This window comes from Coenobita brevimanus, chromosome 53 (assembly GCF_032717465.1).
Source record: "Coenobita brevimanus isolate Jiangsu-jjx chromosome 53, ASM3271746v2, whole genome shotgun sequence".
Lineage (NCBI taxonomy): Eukaryota > Metazoa > Arthropoda > Malacostraca > Decapoda > Coenobitidae > Coenobita > Coenobita brevimanus.
The window spans coordinates 28684450-28706677 of NC_137006.1; the positions used below are offsets into that span (position 1 = coordinate 28684450).

Sequence of the window (22228 nt, forward strand, 5' to 3'; positions counted from 1 at the left end):
TTTCTACCAAGAACTGGTTGAAGTGGAGACTCACAATAGACTGGTTGAATGTGTTTACAAACTAGAGATGGCTTTCAAGAATGAAATTGATGAAATAAAGAAGCAGACGCACTTGCAAAAGGAAGAAATAGAAAAACTAGGAAGGGAGGTCAGCAAGAAAGACACAACCATCAGTGAACTAACAGTGGAACTGAGTACACTTAGGAAGAAAATGAGTGAAATGGCAAGTACAGTAGTCAATCACGAGAGTATTATGGAAGAGTTCAAAAATGATACAGAGACAATTAGGCAAGTAAGCAGTCTGATAGACCAGAGCAGTGATATTGAAGAGAATATAACACAGGTGAATGAAGCTGTGCAACGCTACAAAAATGATGTGGAAACCATGTATGCTGAAATGGTGAAAGTAAAGAAAGACTTAGAAACAAGGGTAGAGGAAAAAAGCATTAAAAAGGAAGTGAAAAGAATAATCCAAAACAACCCAAGGTTAGTCAGAGATTCAGTAGATATCAACAAATCTATAGTAATCACTGGTATAGAAGAGGAAGAAGTAAAAAACAAGACCACAAGAGACAAAAAGGAGATGGCAAATGTAATGAGCTTACTGAAAGAAGTATCAGAGGAAATCTGTAGTAAAGATACAGAGGAACACAAAAGGTTAGGGAAACACGAGAAAAGCAAGACAAGACCTCTAAAGGTAACTTTCCAGAGTGTAAACACTGTGGAGGAGATACTAAAAAATGCAAAGAATCTTATGGAAAAAGAGGAGTTCAAAAATGTATGGATAAAAAGATGCCTAACACAAGAGGAACTGGAATTACTGAAAGAGAACAGGGAGGAAGTAAAAAAAAAATGAGGGAAGATCAGAAGAGGAGAAGAACACATTTTTTTACAAAGTAATAGGATTGCAGGTACGAAAGTAGTACACAAACAGGAGGGAATAAAAAGGAGGAAGGTAGTAGAACCATGTCACGACAAGTATATAAACAAGATGATAAAGTTGATGTACTCAAATGTGAATGGAATGGTATCTAAATTACTAGAGATGAATGATTATGTCAGAGAAAATGAACCAAATATAATATGCCTAACTGAAACAAAATTAACACCAAGGATATCTAATGACATACTAAACTAAGAGGAATACAATATATGGAGAAGAGACAGAAACTTAAAAAAAGGAGGAAGAATTATAATATTAACTAAGAAAAATCTAAAAGTCAATGAAATATAACTAGATATACCATCACAAGTAGAACTGATTGCAGTAGAGATCAACACATCTGAATGGAAAGTAATTGTAGCCAATTTGTACATGCCACCCAGATCAAACACATGGGAAAGAGACGAATATGAGGACTGGCAGAGAGTACAATTCAGAGTTTAAGATCATTACTACATAAAATGGAGAGAAATCGGAAAGAATTATACTAACTGGAGATTTTAATACAAATATAAATTGGAATACTTTAGATATAATTAGCCAAGAGAGTTGTTGGGACCAAAAGCTCCTGGATCTCGTGCAAGAGTTTTTCCTAAAGCAACATATGAGGGAAACAACCAGAAAAAGAGGACTCGATGTACCATCAATGCTAGATCTAATATTGACTAGGCAAGAAAATGATATTGACAGTTTAATATATCACCCTCCACCCGGCAAAAGCGATCATGCAGTACTAAATTATAACTTCAGGATAGCATATGACATATTTAACAGCAATGAAAGTTACAAAAAGAGCGTAAATTATAAAAAGGGAAATTATCAAGACCTAAAGAAGTATTTCTTAGAAGTGGATTGGGAAAATGAGCTTAGAGGACAAGATTTAAATGCTGTATATAAAAAATTCTGTGAATTTTATGAAATAGAAGTCCAGAAGTACATCCCACAGCACAAAGAAGCAGATAAGAAAATACAGAAATGGTTCAATACAGAATGTAAAAAATCAAAAGAAAGAAGAGATTTGTTGTGGAATAGATACAGAAGAGACAATAGTGAAAGGACTCTACCTTCCTCCCAGGCCAGTCGGCACACCTTCCATGTCCATTCTACTACTATCTCCCTCATAAGTTTCATCATTTCACCACACACTACATCAATTCCTCGGGCTTGCCCTATTTCGACTTTCTTCATTGCTTCCACTACTTCCATCCTACTGATCTCTTTCTCCCGTCTCACCTCCCTCCTTCCAGCCATTCTACAGCCATTTATACATGCATTACTTTCTTTCTCTGCATTTAACAGATCCTTAAAGAGTTTTCTCCATCTGCGTACTTTTTTCCCCTTCTCCACTAACAGTTCCATTTTTATCTTTCACTCCCCGACTAACTTCTTTATCACCCTGTCTAACTATCTTTCCCTCATTCCAGAACATTTTCTTACATTTCCTCAACTTTACACTCAAATTCCTTGCAAATTCCCTATCCACTGTCTTTGTATTTTCTTCTAATAATATTCTCACCTCTCTCTTCCTCTCAACATTTAACTCTTTCTTCTGTCTCTCAACTTCCTCCACCCTCCTGCGTCCAGTCCACTCACTATTATGCTTTCTTCTTTTACGCCACAGCTTGTCACACCTCTTCATTCCACCATGCTGTTCCTTGCATCCTCTTTCGTCTTTTCACTACACACAGCACTACACATGCTGGACAGATTTCTTCTGTGAATATGTTGCACACACCTTCCACCTCCCCCATCTGCTCCAAATCATATTTACGCAATCACTCCTCCACCTCCTTCTTATGTTCTGCCTTCTTTCCATCTTCTTGCAACCTTCCTACCCTCTTTGTATGGACTACTTCCTCCTGTCCTTCCCTCTTTCTTTTCCTCCATTCCATTTGAACCTTGACTTTCTCCACGACCAAGTGATGATCAGAAACTCCACCATCCGAACCTCTGTATATTCTTGCATCCAACACATACCTTCTCAATCTGTTATCGACACACACATAATCAGTCATTGCCTTCCGTTCATTCAGTTCACCACTCACCCTCCTCATCACTCGCCACGTATATCTGTGTATAATTTTTTGCCTAAAAAGGGTATTGGCTATCACCAACCTCCTCCCTGCACAAATGTCCACTAGAGCATTGCCATTCTCATCCACTTCTGCAGGTACACCTCACTCACCAACTACTCCATCCACCTTCATATTCCCTACCTTTCCATTCATATCTTCAACTAGAAACACTCTCTCATTCTTTTAAAACTTGTCCATGTACGCTTCCACATTTGCCCAGAACTCTTCTCTCGCTCTGCTTGTATGATACTGCGTCGGCACAAAGAAATAATATATATATATATATATATATATATATATATATATATATATATATATATATATATATATATATATATATATATATATATATAAACAGAAGATAAGAAGACTAAAAAGAAAAATAAGCAAAAAATTTCATACACCTAATTACAGGTGTCCTTCATCCATGAAAAATCTGTAACAGTTGTACTTATACGGCTGTAGGTTGAAGTCTGGGAGGATATTAATCTGGGGTAACGAGTTCTAAAGAGGAACAGTTTGTGGATTAAAGGAATTCTGATAGGCAGAAGTTTTACATTATGGCAGTGTGACCGTTAAATCAAAATCACTACCAGATGCCCGTGTAGCAAAGGGGAAGGCGTGGAGAGGCGGCACATATACTGCAACTTCATCTGAGGGTTTGCCATAAAAGAATCTCTTAAATATTTCAAGGGAGGCAACATTCCTTCTAATTTGTAGGTGAAGTAGTTCGTTTGTAATTGTCAGCATGGGGCGGCATTGGTCACCCAATGGCGGCTCTCCATTCTGCTCAATCTTTGGCAGCCTTCTTATACAGTCCCTTATCCATGTGGTCACACTCTATAACCTCGTCCCAGGTCTTTTTCGGTTTGCCTCTCTGAACCCTACCCTTAATGATCACACTTCACTTTCTGCACCTAATTGTCATCCCCCATCCATTCCACATGTCCAAACCATCTCAATCTTCTCCTCCTCATGACAATAACAGTACACTGAAGTTCCATCCTTCCTCTCATCTCTTCCACTGTAAACCTAGCTCCTTCCAGGGCTGACATTCAATCGGTAGAGGGGTGGCCTGCAGTCCTACTAGACCCAGGTTTAAATCCCTGCTAGGACTGGGAACAGTTTAAGGATCTGAATTTCTTAAAATCAGACTTTACTGATCTACCAAAAGACCCGCTGATATATAGTAAAAATACCCCCAGCTAATAGCAGTACACCAGTCCTGTATGAGACAGCCCTAGCATGTATTCAGTATGGACGATGGGTTCTAGCGCCAAACTGGTGACATGTAGAGGTGTGTGTATGTAGGAGGACTACTGGGCCTTGGGAGCAGGCTGTGAAGGCTATGCACAGAGTCGGACACATGAACAATAAAATCATCATCCTTTCTGTACGTTTGGCCTATGAATATCCTCTTCCTTCACTGCCCAGGTCTCACTACCATACACCACTACTCTCCTAATGCATTTCCCTACAAAGATCCCTTAGCATGAAGGGAGAGCCCTCTTAATGTCAAGAGAGTTAACACCTCCCTGAACCTCTTCCAACCACTCCTCAGGTATTTGCAGCCCCACCCTCAGCACATAGCATGTCTCCCAAGTAACAAAACTCATCCAAACACTCAAGAGACTCACCAGTAAGATCAGTCCTTTCATACCGACAATCTCCACATGCTCCCCCTGACACACGGCACACATGAAATCGGCACACATGAAATCTGCATTATTTCACAGTGTACCTCTAAAAATACTATATCTCTTATGCACCCACTTATCACAAGCACTGCACAACATGGAATTATTCCCACGCCTATGTGGCAAGCTGCACACGGCCACTTTCCCCTCTGCTTTGACAGTACTGCCACCACCTGTACACATCATCATCTTTGTTATCGCCCACCTGTAGAAGGCGGAGTGATGACGTTTTGGTCTGCCTCTGTGTGTCTGTCAGTGTGTGTGTGTGTGTGTGTGTGTGTGTGTGTGTGTGTGTGTGTGTGTGTGTGTGTGTGTGTGTGTGTGTGTGTGTGTGTGTTCCCATTATATCTCATGAACGGCTTGAGCTATTAACATAAAAACTATAGGGTATCAAGATATAGCCAAAATCTTGGCCGAGTTCGAAAATGGACACTCGAGGTCAAGGTCAAGGCCACCAAAATGGCTGCCAAAGGTCAATTAGTTTTTTATCACCCGCCTTTAGCACCATTATATCACATGAACGGCGTCAGCTATCAACTTGAAACCTTCAGGGTATCAAGATATGGCCAAATCTTGGACAGGTTCGAAAATGGGCACCTGGGGTCAAGGTCAAAGTCACCAAAATGGCTGCCAAATGCCAACTACTTTTATTGCCAGACTTTAGCACCATTGTATCTCATGAACGGCTTGAGCCATCAACATGAAACCTTCAGGGTATCAAGATATGGCCAAAATCTTGGCCTTGGCCAACCGGATATTCTGGAAGGCATTTAGCATTCGGCTTCCGAATGCTTTTTTTTTTTTTATCTGTATTTGCTCTCAGCCACTTGTGCCCCATACAATCTCTCCAATTCCTAAATCTTTCCCCTGGCTCCCTTTCATTATCTTCAGTCAACACCAGATCATTGGCAGACAACATCTCCCATGGGAGTTCATTGCTGAAGTTACGTGAGAAGGCTTCAAGTACCATGACAAACAATAGATGGCTCACGACTGACCCCTGATGCACACCAACGTTCACGGAAAACTCATCACTCAAATATCCTTTTACTCTCACCTGGGTTCAAGCACCCACATACATAGCCACAACCACTCTATCCAGTCACCCCTCGATCCCAAGCTTTCTAATTGCCCACGTCACCACCTCCCTAGGGACTCTGTTAAAGGCCTTCTCCAAATCAACAAAAAGTACAGATCCCTTTTCTTTGCTACATATTTTCCTGAAGCATCGAACAATGAATAAGGTATCAGTGGTCCCCTTGCCTGGAATAAACCTCAACTGCATCTCATCAACATTCACCCTCACTCTTATCAGACCTTTTAAAACTCTCCATTACTTGCACTATGTGGTTTACAAGTTTAATTCTTCTGTAATTTTGTTTTTCTAGGGCATCACTCTTCTCTATGTACAGTCACTTTCCTCAGCCAGTCATCTACGACAGCGCACACATATATAATCATATTTATCAAATCAGTAAATAACTCCACTCCTATATCTCGTGAGGCCTTCGGCATTTCAGCAGTTAAATGTGACAAACCTGCTGCCTTCCCAAAGTTCATCCCGCCTATTGTTCAGCTCACAGTAGTAGCGGCAATCGAAGACCAGTAGTCAAACACTGGATCCTCTAACTCCCTACCATCCCTGTTGTAGTCAAACTCCTCATTCAGCAACCAGTTATAATGCTTTCTCCAGGTGTTTATAATATCCTCATTGTTCACCACTACCTTTCCTCATCATTCTTCACACACTGCTCACCTCTGATATCCCTGCTTCCCCTCTTCGCCTGATTTGCCACATTGAATATCATATGCCTTCTTTCAACGCAATTTAAGCAATCCAGTAAAAGTCTCTGAGACTAAATTTTTGCCCTCTACACCGCTTTCCTGGCCCTACATTTGGCAGCCAAGTATTCGTCTTTGTTACCACCCCCATTCCATTCGTGCAAAAGCCTTCTTTTCTTCTTAACCGCAGCTGATACATTTTCATTCCACCGTCATGTTACCCCATGTCTTGGGGGACCGCTTGCCCATGCACATTCTGAATCAGTAACTCTCAGGAGATTGTTCTTGAGAGCTCTGTACTGTTTATTAACACTTCTGTCAACAGCTCCCTGTTCAGCCACAACTTTACTCATGTAGCTATCCCTTACTGCTTGGTTTTTCAACTTCCATATTTTCCTGCTGGATGCATTGTTCCTCTTCTTCATCACTCAAACCATAAACATCATGTCACATATCAGTAATTTGTGTTGCTACTTATACTCTTTGCTCCCTGTAACTTCAACATCCCTTACCAACTTCCTATCAGCCCTCCTATCCAGGAAATAGTCTGTCTAGCTACCATTTTCACCAGACTCATAATCAACCCACCTTCCCTTTCCAAAACTGTGTGATGCATACAATCATATTCATTGCCTCCCCAATCTTGCGTATGCTTTCCCCTTCTATATTCCTTGTACCATATGTGCATCCTCCATGAACCCCTTCATATGCTTAAGCTGCTTCACCCACATGATAATTTAATTCCCTACCTAAAACTACAATCTCATCATCCCCCATCCCACTTACTACCCGCAAGAAGTCGTCCAAGAATCTACATTTTCCTACATCTTCCATGTCAGCCTGTTGAGCATACGCCGATCTAAATGAAATTATGAGCCTGCCGAACAAAATTTTTGCCACTATAATGCTACCATTCACTTTCACTACAATCATGACACATTCCACCCATTTTTCCTTAACCAGCGCATCCACACCACCATAGCTATGTGCACTTCCCTGCCAAAATAGATTATAAATACAATCCCTCCCGGCAGTCATTTTGACTGACCCTCCCCTGTACCTAACCTGACATAGGCAACATCCACCCACCTCTTAATGAAGGTCTAAACTATTTCCTTCCCTCAACCCTTCAAACTATCCACATTCCAAGATGCCATTCTGATCCTCTTGGGTGATTTCATTTTCTCAGGCATGAACTTTTTTTTTTTTTTTTTTTTTTTTTCATTTTTGAAATGCCTGTAAGATTAATGAGGGGAAACAGACCACAGGCCCTTCCCACCTGCGGTCCCAAGTCTAGGCATGGGACCTGCCACCCAAAGGCCACTGACTATGGCCGGTGGCTGTGGCAGTGGCCTCAGGGTATCCTGACAGGACAGGTACAAGGACACCCTCCTAGCGTGCCTTGGCACTGTAACTGCCCCTCTATTATGCACCCACAGATCGGGCAGCCTCCTGGAGTGCTACCCCCGAATTTGGGCCACTGATAATCTATTTATTAGAGCCTTGTTCTGAACTGTGTCCAGTTGCTTTACTGCAACCTCTCCATATCCACTCCCCAAGAGAGAGCAATATTCGAGCTGAGAATGCACATAGCACTTGTAAAGAGTCCAACTGACGGTATTGTCAAGCGAAACTCCGACAATATCAGTACTTTTAGAGATAAGAATATTGGTTGCATGGGAGGTGATATATGAATAGGCACTATTGGCCTATTAGTAAATTGGATACATTTAGTTTTCCCAGCGTTAAATGAGACAGTGTTATATTATCCCCATTCAGTTTATTTATCGCCAGACGCCTTAATCTCGTGAGGGCTGGCCACACACAAATCGTCTCCATGTCACCCTCTCCACCACCATTTCACTGCCCTACCCGCAACTCACACCCTCCTCTCCTAAATACCTCTCCACCCTATCCTTACATCTCATCTTCGCCCTCACTCTCATTCTCCCCGCTTCACCTCACTGACATACACCCTCCTCGTTAGTCTATCGCTCTGCATCCTCTCCACACGGCCAATCCATCTCATTGCATTTCTCCTAATGCTTTCTATCACTTCCCCATCCACACCAAAGTGCTCCTTCACTTCCTAATTTTCCAGTCTGTCTCGCCATTGTAGCTCCACATGCTCCTCTCAAATAACATTTCCACTGCCCTCATTCTTGACTTGTGTCCTTCTGACAAGGATCAACTTCTCATTCATATGTTAGGGTTGGTACCACAATACTATCATGCAGAGACTTTTTTACTTGTGTGCTCACTGCCCGATTTCTTATCACTTCATTCAAAGAACCAGCAACCCTTCTTCCCTGTAGTACCCTTTCAAACACTTCATCCTTCAAACTTCCATCCTTATTCATCACACTACCCAAGTACTTAAATGCCCTCACATTTTCCATTTCCTCATCATCCAACCTCAGTCAACTGTACGATCAGTGACTATTTCTCTCAAAGACCAAAACTTTACCCTTCCCTACATTGACCTGTACAATAGATTCCGTTTCTACCACACGCTTCAAAAGTCATTCACAAAGCCTTGCAGTTCCCCTTCGTCTTCAATTAACTGTACAGTATCATCTGCAAACACAAGTACAGAAAGTTTCAAAACGCTGCCCTCTCTCATTATGGCCGCTCCAACATCCACTGCCCTACCTTGTATATCTTTTATAACCCCATCGTTATACAGGTTGAACAACCAATTAGACATGGCACATTCTTATTTCAATCCAACATTCAGATTGAAAAATATACTCAGTTCACCATCTACATGCACTGCAGCCTTAGCACCCTCATAAATGCGTTTCACGGCATTCAACAGCTTCCCATTTACTCCATATAATGTTTAGTATTTTCCTCATTTCTTGCCTCTCAGCACTGATTTTTCCAAATCCGTGAAGGCCGCATACAATTTCTTTCCGTTCTCTGGAAACTTTTCCACTAAAGACCTAAGGGTGAGTATCAACACAACCTCTTCCCTTCCTGTTCTTCTCCAGCTACAGTAATTCAGCTCCCTAACTCTGTCAATAAGTATCCTACCATATACTTTGCCTAGTACACTAAGAGAAACATCGCTATGATTACTACACACTTCTTGTCCCTCGTTTCGTTTGTACAGGGGAATGATTATTTAGTCCTCCGGAACACAATCTTCCTCCAAAGCCAATCGGCACATCTTCCTTATCCATTCTACTATTATCTCTCCCCCATGCTTCAGCATTTCCCCACACACTTCATTAATTCCTGGGGCTTTCCCCATTTTGACATTCTTCATTGCATCCACAACTTCCATCCTACTGATCTGTTTCCATTACCCAGCCACCTATATTCACATAACTTTCATTCTCTTTGATTAACAGTTCCTTGAAGTGTTCACTCCATCGGCTCACTTTTTCTCCCTTCTCCACTATCAGTCTACCATTTTTATCTTTCAGTCCCCTACTAACTTCTTTATCACCCTATCTAACTCTGTTCCTCCTTCCAGAACATTTTATTACATTCCTTCCACTTTATAACCAAATTCCTTCCAGATTCTTTATCCACACTCATTTTATTCTTTCATACTAATCTTCTCACTTCTCTCTTCCTCTCTACATACAACTCTCTCTTTCATCTCTCATCTTCAACCATGCTTCTGTTTCCCATCCATTCACTATATGCTTGCTTCTTTTCCACCACAGCTTGTCTCACCTCCTCATTTCACCATGCTGTTCCTTGCACCCCCTTTCGTTTTCACTTCGTCCCACACACTTATGCTGCACAAATTTCTTCTGCGAATATCTTGTACACACCTTCCACCTCCCCCATCTGCTCCACATCATATTTACCTAATCGCTCCTCCACTTCTTCCTTATATTCTGCCTTTTTCCCATCCCCTTGCAACCTTTCTTTCCTCCTTGTATGAACTACTTCCTCCTGTCCTTCCCTCCTGTTCGTCCATTGCATTTATACCTTGACTTAAGTCCACTCCCTCAACCTCTGTATGCTATTGCTTCCATTACATATCTTCTCAGTCTCTCATCCACACACATAATCAATCATTGCCTTCCGTTCATTCAGTTCGGTACCCACCCTTATCATCACCTGCCACGTATACCTGTGGATCACTTTGTGCCTAATGAAGGTTTTCACTGTCACCAACCTCCTCTCCGGACGAATGTCCACTAGAACACGGCCATTCCCATCCACTTCCTCTCAAACTTTGCCATGCAAGCTTCGGCATTTTCCCAGAACTCTTCTTTAACTCTGCTTGCATGATCTTGCTTTGGTGCATACACACACATAATCCATGTGCAGGGCGTAGACTGTAGCATCTGTGGAACAGGGCGGTACTTTCAAGGTGGATGGAAAGCTGATGACAAGGAGAGCTGGAGCTCTCGTTTCATCAGCCCTCGGGACTAGCTCCCGACCATCTCCCTTTGCTGAACATTTTCAGTGTTTCTCTAACACAGAGAGTAGGCCAACATGCTCTCTAGTGCAAGTTCCTCTTACTGTCAGCACCAACTACATGTACATGACACAATTCATTTCCTAATGAAACTTTTAACAAAAACATGATATTTAATAACCAAGCCTCGGGGTCCTCAGGGGGAGGGGGGCATACATGCTCCCACAATCATCCCCTCTCCCAGTGACGACCCAGCGAGATGCCTAGAACCACTGTCTGACTCACTTCTTCATCATTTCTGCAACATTCATAGCTCCTCAAACTTTCTCTTTTGAGCACCACCTCTCCTCCTCTAAACATCACCTTCTATTCCTAACTGAGACTCAGCTGTCTGAGGCGACTGATAGCAAACCCTTCTCTGTATCCTCCTACTTTCTCTATACTCATTTCAAAATCAAAGGTGGCTGTTGTGTACATGCACACCACGACACATCTTGCTCTCTTGTTCCTGAACTAGATCATCAGAATTTTTTACTATCTGGCTTCACCTTTCCTGTCCTTGTCTGACTAAGTATATCTGTCTTGTTGGCATATCCCCTAATTCTACTGACAATGAAAAATTCTTCGACTGTCTTACATATAAGATGGAACACATCCTATCCGTTTCTTCTTTTTCTGAAATCTCCATGCAAGGAGATTTCAATGTTCACCACCACCTTTGGCTCTCCTTTCCGTTCCCTGATCCACTTGGTGAACAAGTCCACATCTTTTCTGTCCTTAATAAACTAGAGCAGCTTGTACAGCACCCTAATGTACCTGTATCCCTGACCACCTTGGAGAAGGTTCCAACATACTTGACCTCTTCCTTACAACTAATTCTTCTGCTTATGCTGTTAATCTTTCCTCTCTGTTGGGCTCCTCCGACCACAAACTTATCACCGTAACCTATCCTATTGCTCCAATCAGGCCTGTGGACTCTCCCAACAAGCATCGGTTGTGGCACTTTGGAGGTGCTGATTGGGAGGCACTCAGGCAGGACTTCTTTGATTTTCCCTGGATTGATTATTGCTTCTATGGCCGGGATCCATCTGAGTGTGCCTTGCGCATTACGGAGGTTGTTCTCTCGGGCATGGAAGCATACATTCCATTCTCATAGCCTTTGACTGGTGCAAAAAAAAAAAAAAATGGTTTAATCACGCTTGTTCTAATACTGCCCACAACAAGGAGGCCTACAAAAGGTACGAGAGGCAACCCACTCCTGAATCTCATCTCCTTTATGTTTCTGCCCAGAATCATGCTAAGTCTGTTCTTCACGTTGCTAAAAATTTCATTCGCATTAAATGCTCTGAACTCTCCAACTCGAATTCTTCCTGCTCTTTCTGGTACCTTACCACAAATCTTTCTAACTACTTCACCTCATCATCCTACCCTCCTCTTTTCCACTACAATGGTTCTATAGTCATTTCTTCTACTGATAAAGCAGAACTCCTAGGTCAGACTTTCTACTCCCATTCCACCTTAGACGATTTTGGTGTTCTTCTTTCATCACTTCCCCCCTCTGACTTCCTCATGGCTGGCATTAAGATTTCTTCAACTGATGTATTTTCTGCCATCACCGGCCTCAATACTAACAAGGCATATAGGCCTGATGGGGTCCTTCTTGTTGCCCTCAAGAACTACGCTATTGTGCTTACACACGGTGGGTTAACCTAATATCACTGGATGTTTTTATCCAAAAATATGGGATACCTCAGGGCAGTGTGCTTAGCCCCACATTATTACCTCATCTGGACTGAGTCCGACGGGGTATTGTTTTTGGCCGAGTTTGTTTCATTGTTTCTTTGTTCATTAGCAGCATTACGGAAAAACGGCTGAATAAAAGCATATGAAGCTTTCAGGATATGTGAGCATTGGTCCTTAAAGAAAGTGATTAAATCTGGGGGGCAATCAAGTGGCCTTGAAATGTCAAAATCAGGGTCACGGATTTTCAGAGGGCTATAACTTGAAAGCGGTTGAAGATAGAGATATTTACTAAAAGGAATATACAGGAACTCGTAATATAGGCTTTCTTTTGATACCAAGACCTTTGACCTTGAATGAACTTGAAAGTTCAAACTCAAAATCACGGAAAATCAGGGAGAAATAACATGAAAGTGGTTAAGAAAGAGAGATATTTACTGTTATCAACATATAGGAAATCTCGTATGGGTTTTTAATTGGTATCTTGACCTTTGCCCGTAAGTGACCTTGAAAGGTCAAACTCGAGGTCATGGATATTCAGGGGGCTATAACTTGAAACTCGTTGAAGATAGAGATATTTACTATTACCAAAAAATAGGAAGTCTCATATGGGTATTCATTTGGCAGCATGACCTTTGACTTGAGTGACCTTGAAAGGTCAAATGCAACATCGCAGATTTTCAGAGGGCGTAACTTGAAAACATTTACTCCATTACCTTAGACTTTAACCTATTAACTCCTAGGATTCCTGTGTCAGGGACTCTGCTGGAAGGGTACTAAGCATACTGCCCTCTGCCTATCGGCTCATAGTAGAAAACTCATAGGTCTCTACCCCAAGGTTCCCTCCTTCCTTAACTTTTCAAAATGCCCAGTTCTATCCTATACTGAGGACGCTGGGAGCAAATGGGTTAATTATACACTGACACTAAATGGCAGAAACGAGGTAGTATTTAACAGTAATAAAATTACTGCTATTAGGCGAGGTTTGTTGTGCCAGGCACCATTTGTTTAGTATTTTGGTCAGTCATATTCTGTTATCAGCTCTCATCCTGGGGAATCTTAAATACTCTATGCTGATGACTGCACAATATGGCACTCCTGTAATGCACAATCTTCAGATGTGGAGATTCAAGCAGCCCTTGATTCTGTTCTCCAGTTAGCCTTGCAGTGGGGACTTATGTTGTCCATCCCCTATATGTACCTCGGTAGGTTCACCACTGATAACATCCCTGACTTGCCTTTGACTTGTGATACCATATCAAAATTCAAATTTTTTGGCTTCCATTATATTGAAGATTAAACTTTAAATATCATGTTTAATAATTTACTTGCTTGTTGTGATAAAACAATATATGTCCTTAGGTACCAAGTAGATACTACTTGGGGAGCAGACAGAAAATTTTTATTATTGGAGTTTAAGACCCTTATTAACCCTTACACTGCGGGCTTGTTTTGCTTTGACTTGCGGCTCCCGCGGGCATATTCGCGCTCCGACAGACTCTCTAAAAATATTTGCCAAAAATCAGTTATTAGTCCTAGAATATTAAAATCATATATACTTATGGCACATACCTTCAGCTTTCTCCTTGGGTGTTTGTTGAGCCTTCGTCGAGTACCGTAGGACTTGTGGAGACCTCTGAAGTTGGGTAACGAAGTCTCCACTTTACACTTCCCGACAACTCGTAATATGATTACCACAGCCTGATATTATCTCTAGAAACACTAATCTATGATTCTCAAATAGTTTGAAAGCCATACTCCAAAAAAAAAAAAAACACTGTGAAAGCAATGAAAATTACGAGGGCGTATGACTATCTCACTTCCGACTGTTCGCCGCTAGTGTTGTCTATTATTCATAAAAACACTCACAGTTTATATTTCTGTTACTATATAACAATTATATATATCTCCAGTCTTTATCCATAAGTTTCCTTCAGTAATAGTAGTTTATTGTCACTGTAGGGATTCAATTTCCTTCAGTAAAATACGTAGCATTCACTTTCTCATCCTGTATACTAGCATTGAGAGTGAATGTCACTTTCACCTTCACTCTCATAACTCATAGTATTCATTCATGCTAGAGTGAAACTTTCACTTTCATTACTCCTAGTATATATACTCGTATTCTTATAATACCGCTCATTTACATTTCTATTTACGTTCTCTACTTTATTTACATTATTTACATTTCTATTTTATTTACACTGTGTTATGCACTGTCACTTGAGGTAACTTATAAAACTATTTTCCACAGTTCACTTATATTTACATTCATTGCTTTCTTGCTGTTTACACATTATTTACACTTTATTTACAATTCCACTTGCACTGTTTTACTCAATAAAAAGATCATAGTCACTCTCTATCCATTGTCAGTCCTTTACCTCTTTCCACACGAGGTTTAGTAGGGGGTAAAGGTCACAGGGCCCTTTGCATGGGGGTAAAAAGTGGCTGAAGTTAGCATGAGCAAACAGGCATACCTTCACATTGGAAGCTGACAGTGAACTGATAGGGGTGGGCCAGGGTGGCCTACCTAGGGAAATGCATTACTGCCAACGTCAGCTTCTTGACAGCTGCTAATATATAGCAGTGAAATGATTGGCAGGAAATCTAGACAATACATTATAAATTAGGTAGTTCCAGGTGAATGTAAATATCACGTAGGCTTCTCCCTTCCCTCCTTATAAATATTTTTAGTAGGAGAATAGATTATACAGCATATTTCAAGGGGAAATAAACAGCGAAAATTAGCGAACGAGTGCACGTGAAGTGTTGTCAGGTGACAATTAGCCAATTCCAGGTGTATGGCACTATCACTTACCTTATTTCTTTTTTGTATATATTATTTGGTATAAGAATAGGGCATAGGGCTTATTTCAATGGATGAAATCAGTAGAAAATTCCAGGGAAGATTTACTTAGCGTAGAATACAGTGTGGTGGCCTGCAATAATTAGGTAGTTCCAGGTGAATGTAAATATCACTTAGGCTTCTCCCTTCCTTTCTTATATATATTTTTATTACGAAAATAGATTATATGGCATATTTCAAGGGGAAATAAACAGCGAAAATTAGCGAACGAGTGCACGTGAGGTGTTGCCAGGTGATAATTAGCCAATTCTAGGTGTATGGCACTCTCACTTACCTTATTTCTTTCTTGTATATATTATTTGGTATAAGAATAGGGCATAGGGCTTATTTCAATGGATGAAATCAGTGAAAAATTCCAGGGAAGATTTACTTAGCGTAGCACAGCTGGGCAGGCAAGAGGATAGGGTAATGGAGGGGAGGTAGGGAGGGGAGTCGAGAACGGGGAGAAATGGCTAAATTGTCAACAATGGATGGGAGTACAGATGAGATTAGGAGTGCTGACTAGTGTTGGACATTGGCAGTACTGATAGATGATACAAGCCACCACTTCAAAGCCCGGATGAATTCAAAATAACACAATCACAAAAGTGTCGCCCCGCGGTATGATCCCTTGCTCCCAAGCATCACGAAAGTGACGCCCCACGGTTAAGGGGTTAATTCTAAGTTGGACTGTGACTCACAGGTGTATGGGAGGTTGGATGTGCTACAGAATAAATGTGTGCAAATGTGTCTTGGAGATCTAAAGTACACATGTGTAGCTTGTGTGGAAGTGGAGGTAAATGTAGGGGAGCGCAGTGATAGTTCGGCCAGGAGGATGGTTCGGCCACTGGCCTTCCTGAATAATGTAGGGGACCTAGATCGTTGAGATTTCACATGAAGTTGCGTGATCTTGCCGACAAATGGCACATGTGTTTTTGTTTTGGTTGGCCGGGAAACAGCAACATCAGGTTAGATTTTATGATTTTTCACGACCCCTATGTACTTTTTCGGTGATCCAACGTAAGCAGTAGCTCCATTAGTACTTCAGGGTTGTTATCCATATATAGTGCAAATATCGTTTATTGTCTATAGGTGACGTGAGAGTAGATAACACTCGAACAGCTTATGAACTCTGGGTTTCGGGGCGCCATGTGTACATCTTTATACATGGGGGATGATTCGGCCACTTGAAGTGAGGGATGGTTCGGCAGGGTTGCCAGGTGGCCGAACCATCCCTCATAATTATCTAATGATTTATTTTTTTTATTGAACAATTTTTTTCTGTCTATCTATCTATCTATATACCTAGGCTGCTTCCCCCAAGGAAAGGGAGGTAGCTGAGACAGGACGACACACTCCCCATTTACTCATCCATTCAAACACATTCATTCGCATCTTAGCCCCAAAGGGGAGAACGGACTGATCCTCACCGCACCACACCGCACAAGGGTCAACTGCGCAATGCAATCAGTGATATCTGCAGCAGGGCCCGACAGCAGAGCTGGTTTACCCCTGCCACATCATAACAGACTCATCCCCTTACCTTTTTTCTATAAAATTACATATTCTCTCTCTCTCTCTCTCTCTCTCTCTCTCTCTCTCTCTCCTTTCCCTCAGAAATTGATGAAGCTTCTGTTTCAAGAAACACTATAATTGGAGTATTACCTGAACCAGTTTCACAAAGCACTAAGCGAAGGCAAAGGTATTACAACTTTGGATTTTTGTTTCACTGGATTTAAAATGCGTTAAGAGTAAACAGCATGTAAGAGAAGTAGCTTTCATTTGACTCGGATATTTTCTTTCACAAAATTATAGTTTTATTTTATCCGAGATAGGCAAGAGTAGAGCCATCTAATTTCATTATAACGAGATTGTTTGTTCCTTGTTTCATTAAAAGGAGATTGTTTAGGTAAAAATAAATCCAATAAATCATGTCAGCACAGATGAAAATTTGATTCTTAATTTTCCTACTGTATTTAATTCTTTAATTGAGCCCCAGAGGCAAGTGGCCAAATCATCCCACATGGTGGCCGAACCATCCAACGCCAGTGGCCGAATCATCCACACCAAGAGGGATGGTTCGGCCATTTTGGAGACCTTAAGAGTTTGGATTACTGCCAAGAAATGACGTAAGTTTAAGAACTGACAATAGCACACAAAAGAGCCAAAAGATGTGGCTTCCTCTTGGAATAAGCAGATTTTAAGAATTTCTTAAACTTTATTTATTATGATTTTTTTTCGAAAAAGTGGCCGAATCATCACCGCCCTCCCCTACCTCCTCTCCAAATTCATGGCAACCAACTCCTTATTTCTTATGGATACCTAATATTGCCAAAGTGGCCTGTACCCCCCCCCCCCAGCAACACCATCATCTTATGTGGGTGTTCGTCCGCCACTTGCCATTCACCTCCACTTACTGACCCAGGAACTTGGTGTGAACCTCAATGACTGTGACAAGTAGGTGTTTAAATATATGGCGCATTGGGAGTCACCCAATCATGTTATTTCATGGCTTCAGGCACTGACCAAGGCCCCGGAGGTGGAGGACCACCACTTGTTTGGTAACATCATCAGAAGTCATTTGGGGTCCCTCCAATTGTGCACCGATGCAACTAAGTGGAGTGAATGTTCTTACCTTACCTAATTGTTCTTACCTAATTGTATCTTTACAGGAATGAGTCAAGCTCGTACTGTCCCGTGTCTTAAACAATATTTATCGTACATATCCTTAAATTTGTGAATTGTTTTGGCACACACTATTTCATTCGGTAGTGCATTCCATTGATCAATTGCTCTGTTTGGGAAACTGAATTTCCTTACGTCTTTATCACCTCTCTTCTTATGCAGTTTTTTGCAGTGTCCTCTTGCTGATGCTTCTCCATATGTTAAGTAATCATTTATGTCTATTTTCTCCTTCCCTGATATGCACTTATATAGCATTATCATGTCACCTCTTTTCCTTCTCTCCTGTAGTGTTGGTAGATTCAGTTTATTTAGTCTTTCTTCGTAGCTTAGGTCCCTTAAGCTTGGTATCCATCTTGTAGCGGACCTTTGAACTTTTTCAATCTTGTCTATATGCTTTTTGAGATGAGGACTCCAGGCTACTGATGCATATTCCAGGGTTGGTCTAATGAATGATGTTATTATCCTTCTTAGCATGTCTTCACTTATGTATGTGAATGCTATTCTCATATTTGCAAGCAGTGTATACATGTTCCGTACCTTCTCGCTGATGTGGTCAGCCGGAGATAGTCTGTTATTGATAATCACACCTAGGTCTTTCTCTCATTCTGATGTGTATAGGGTTTTATTTCCTAACTTATAATCCCAGTCAGGTCTTTTTCCACTTTTACCAAACTTGATTACATGACACTTGTCCACATTGAATTCCATTTGCCATGTACTACTCCATTCATGAAGTTTATTTAATTCTTCTTGTAGCTCTTTACAAGAGTCTGTTAGTAATTCTCCTTTGTATTTTTGCATCATCTGCAAACATATTCAGATAGCTCTCATTTCCAGTGTTACTGTTTATATCATTTATATACACTAAAAACATGATTGGTGCCAGCACTGAACCCTGTGGTACTCCACTAGTCACTTCTTTCCATGATGAGTAGTTTCCTCTTAGTACTGTTCTCATTTCTCTTTTTATGAGAAAGTCTTGCATCCAACAAAACAGTTTGCCTCGAATTCCTCTTTGATGGTGCAGTTTCCATAAAAGTCTTTGGTGTGGTACTGTGTCAAAAGCTTTCTTGAAATCTAAATAGATACCGTCCACCCATCCTTCCCTTTCCTGTATTGTGTTTGTTACTCTGTCATAGTAGCTCAACAGATTAGTAACACATGATTTTCCTTCTCTGAAACCAAACTGTCATTCTGTTATCATACTGTTTTCTAGATGATTTACCCAAGCTTTTCTTATAAGCTTTTCTAATACCTTGCTTACAACACTGGTCGTGATACTGGTCGGTAGTTGAGTGGATTTTGTCTATTTCCTTTCTTGAATAAGGGGACAATATTTGCTTTTTTCCAAATATCAGGTAGTTTACCTTGACTCAAGGATTTCTTGAACATTAAAAATAATGGTTTATTTAACTCCTTTGCACATTCTCGTAATACCCAACATGAAATTTCGTCAGGACCACTAATCTACTTAACTCCTCCTGTATTACTTTTTCTGCTATTTGTATATCTGGTAGTATGTGTGGACATGTGTGTTCCACACAGTCCCTCTCAAAATTTTTTTCTTCTGTAAAAACTAATTGGAAATTCTTATTTAGTGCTTCACAAATATCTTTCTCTTGTGTATAAGTGATTCCCTCGTCCGTAATGGATTGTATTATATCTTTTACTTAGGTTTTGCTTCTGATATAGCTGTAAAACAGCTTTGGTTGATCACTACTTTTATTTATTATATCCTCCTCAAACTGTTTTTGGGCTTCCCTCCTTATTCTTGTATAGTCGTTTCTTGCCTGTTTGTAATTATTATACGCCCTTTCACTATTGTGTCTTCTGTATCTGTTCCACAACAAATCTCTTCTTTCTTTTGATTTTTTACATTCTGTATTGAACCATTTCTGTATTTTCTTATCTGCTTCTTTGTGCTGTGGGATGTACTTCTGGACTCCTATTTCATAAAATTCACAGAATTTTTTATATTCAGCATTTAAATCTTGTCCTCTAAGCTCATTTTCCCAATCAACTTCTAAGAAGTACTTCTTTAGGTCTTGATAATTTCCCTTTTTGTAGTTTAGGCTCTTTTTGTAACTGTCATTGCTGTTTACTATTTCATATGCTATCCTGAAGTTATAATTTAGTACTGCATGATCGCTTTTGCCGAGTGGAGGGTGATATATTAAACTGTCAGTATCATTTTCTTGCCTAGTAAATATTAGATCTAGCACTGATGGTACATCAAATCCTCTTTTTCTGGTGGTGGCATGTGGTCAACTGAATGTGCCCTTAGGTTTTGGTTGCTGACTTATACAAGAGATTTTATGATGGAAATGAGGCATGTGTAAGGGTAAATTGGGGGAGGCGGTGGCTCAATCGGTAGAGAGGTGGCCTGCGGTCCTACCGGACACAGGTTCAAATCCTCGCTGGGGCAGGGAACAGTTTCAGGATTTGAATTTCATACAAAGCCGACTTTACCGATCTACCAGAAGACCCGCCGACATGTCGTAAAAATACCCCCGCTAATACCAATACACCAGTCCTGTATGAGACAGCCCCTAGCATGTATTCAATATGGACGGTGGGTGTTAGCGCCGAAGTGGTGACATGTAGAGGTGTATGGTGTGTAGGAGGACTACTGGGCCTCAGGAGCAGGCTGTGAAGCCTATGCCCAGAGTCGAACACACACACACAAAAAAATATAAGTGTTTGGTTCATGATCAATATGGGCGTGCAACAAGGTTGTGTGATGTCCTCATGGTTGTTCACTATATATGTATGGATGGTGTGATGAAAGAAGTAAATACACGAGTAATGGAGAGGGGGATGGCGTTGGTAATGAGTAGTGATAGATGGAATATCTCAGATTTCTTGTATGCTGATGATGCAGTACTACTTGCAAATATCGGACAAGAACTTGGTAGACTATTGCAGAGTTTTGTAGATTCCTGTGAGCATCGTGCCTTGAAAGTAGTGTAGAAAAAAGTAAAGTTATTGTTATTGAGAGAGAAGGTGACTCCCAGTGTGATGTTAGTGTGAATGGAGAGAGACTGGAACTGGTGAGAGAGTTCAAATACCTGGGCACAGTGATAGAAAAGAGAGGAAAATTTGCAAAAGAAGTGGAAGGTAGAGTGGCAAAAGGAAGGAAAGTAGCTGGTGCAATGAAGGCCTTGATAAGAAACAGAGGCTTGAGTGTCAGAGTTGCTCGAGGCTTACATGAAGGAGAGTTTGTGCCAACTTTAACACACGAATGTAAGACAATGGTGTGACATGAAAATGAAAAGTCAAGAACAAGAGCAATGGAGATTGGACTGCTGAGGAATGTATGTGGAGTACAGAAAGTGAATGGGATATGGAATAGTGTGATTCGTGAAATATGTGGAGTGAGGAAGTCTGTGGACACCAGAATCGAAGAGAGTGTACTGAAATGGTTTGATCATGTGGAGAGAATGGATGGCAATAGAGTGGTGAAAAAGGTATATCAGAGCGAATTTGAAGGAGGGAGGAGGTGAGTCAGGCCAAGAAGAAGGTGGAGGGATATGGTAGATGAGTGTGTGAGGAAGAGAGGTATGGAAGTCGGTGAGGCTAAGGGACTGACAGGAGACTGAGCTGGCTGGATGAATTTTGTGCGGAGAAGCACATAACCAGGGATTTGGGACTCCTTTATAACGTGACAGCGCTCGAACTGACTCCATTAGATAGGCGTATGTGAAGCTACAGAACGTGGTGAAAATTTTTTGGCCTATCTGATGGAGTCAGGAATCCGTGAGGTTAAATGATGAGTGAATGGGAGCGTGGCACTTTGAATTGGGGAAACTCAGGCTGTCTGGACGTTGCTACTCCTCACCCTGCCCTAGGGTGGGAAATGAGGTCGGGAAGATGATGATGATGATTAATCTCTGAGCTTTCTGCTATTGAGAATGCCATAGACTATATTCTGAATTGTCGACATGACTCATTTGTCATATTCTAAGTCAACGCTTCAGGGAAGTGCTTCGTGCACTACTGATCCTAATGATATCCAGGGCAGCATCATTAATAAATTGTATTTGTGCAATAAGTCCTTCACGTTGATCAGAGTGC

The 22228-nt window shown here is 41.1% G+C and overlaps 1 protein-coding gene across 1 annotated transcript in view; it reads left to right on the forward strand.

Moving 5' to 3' along the window:
• Positions 1-22228, forward strand: part of LOC145400781 (metabotropic glutamate receptor 6-like) — a 351959-nt gene that overhangs the window by 321841 nt on the left and 7890 nt on the right. The window lies entirely within an intron of this gene.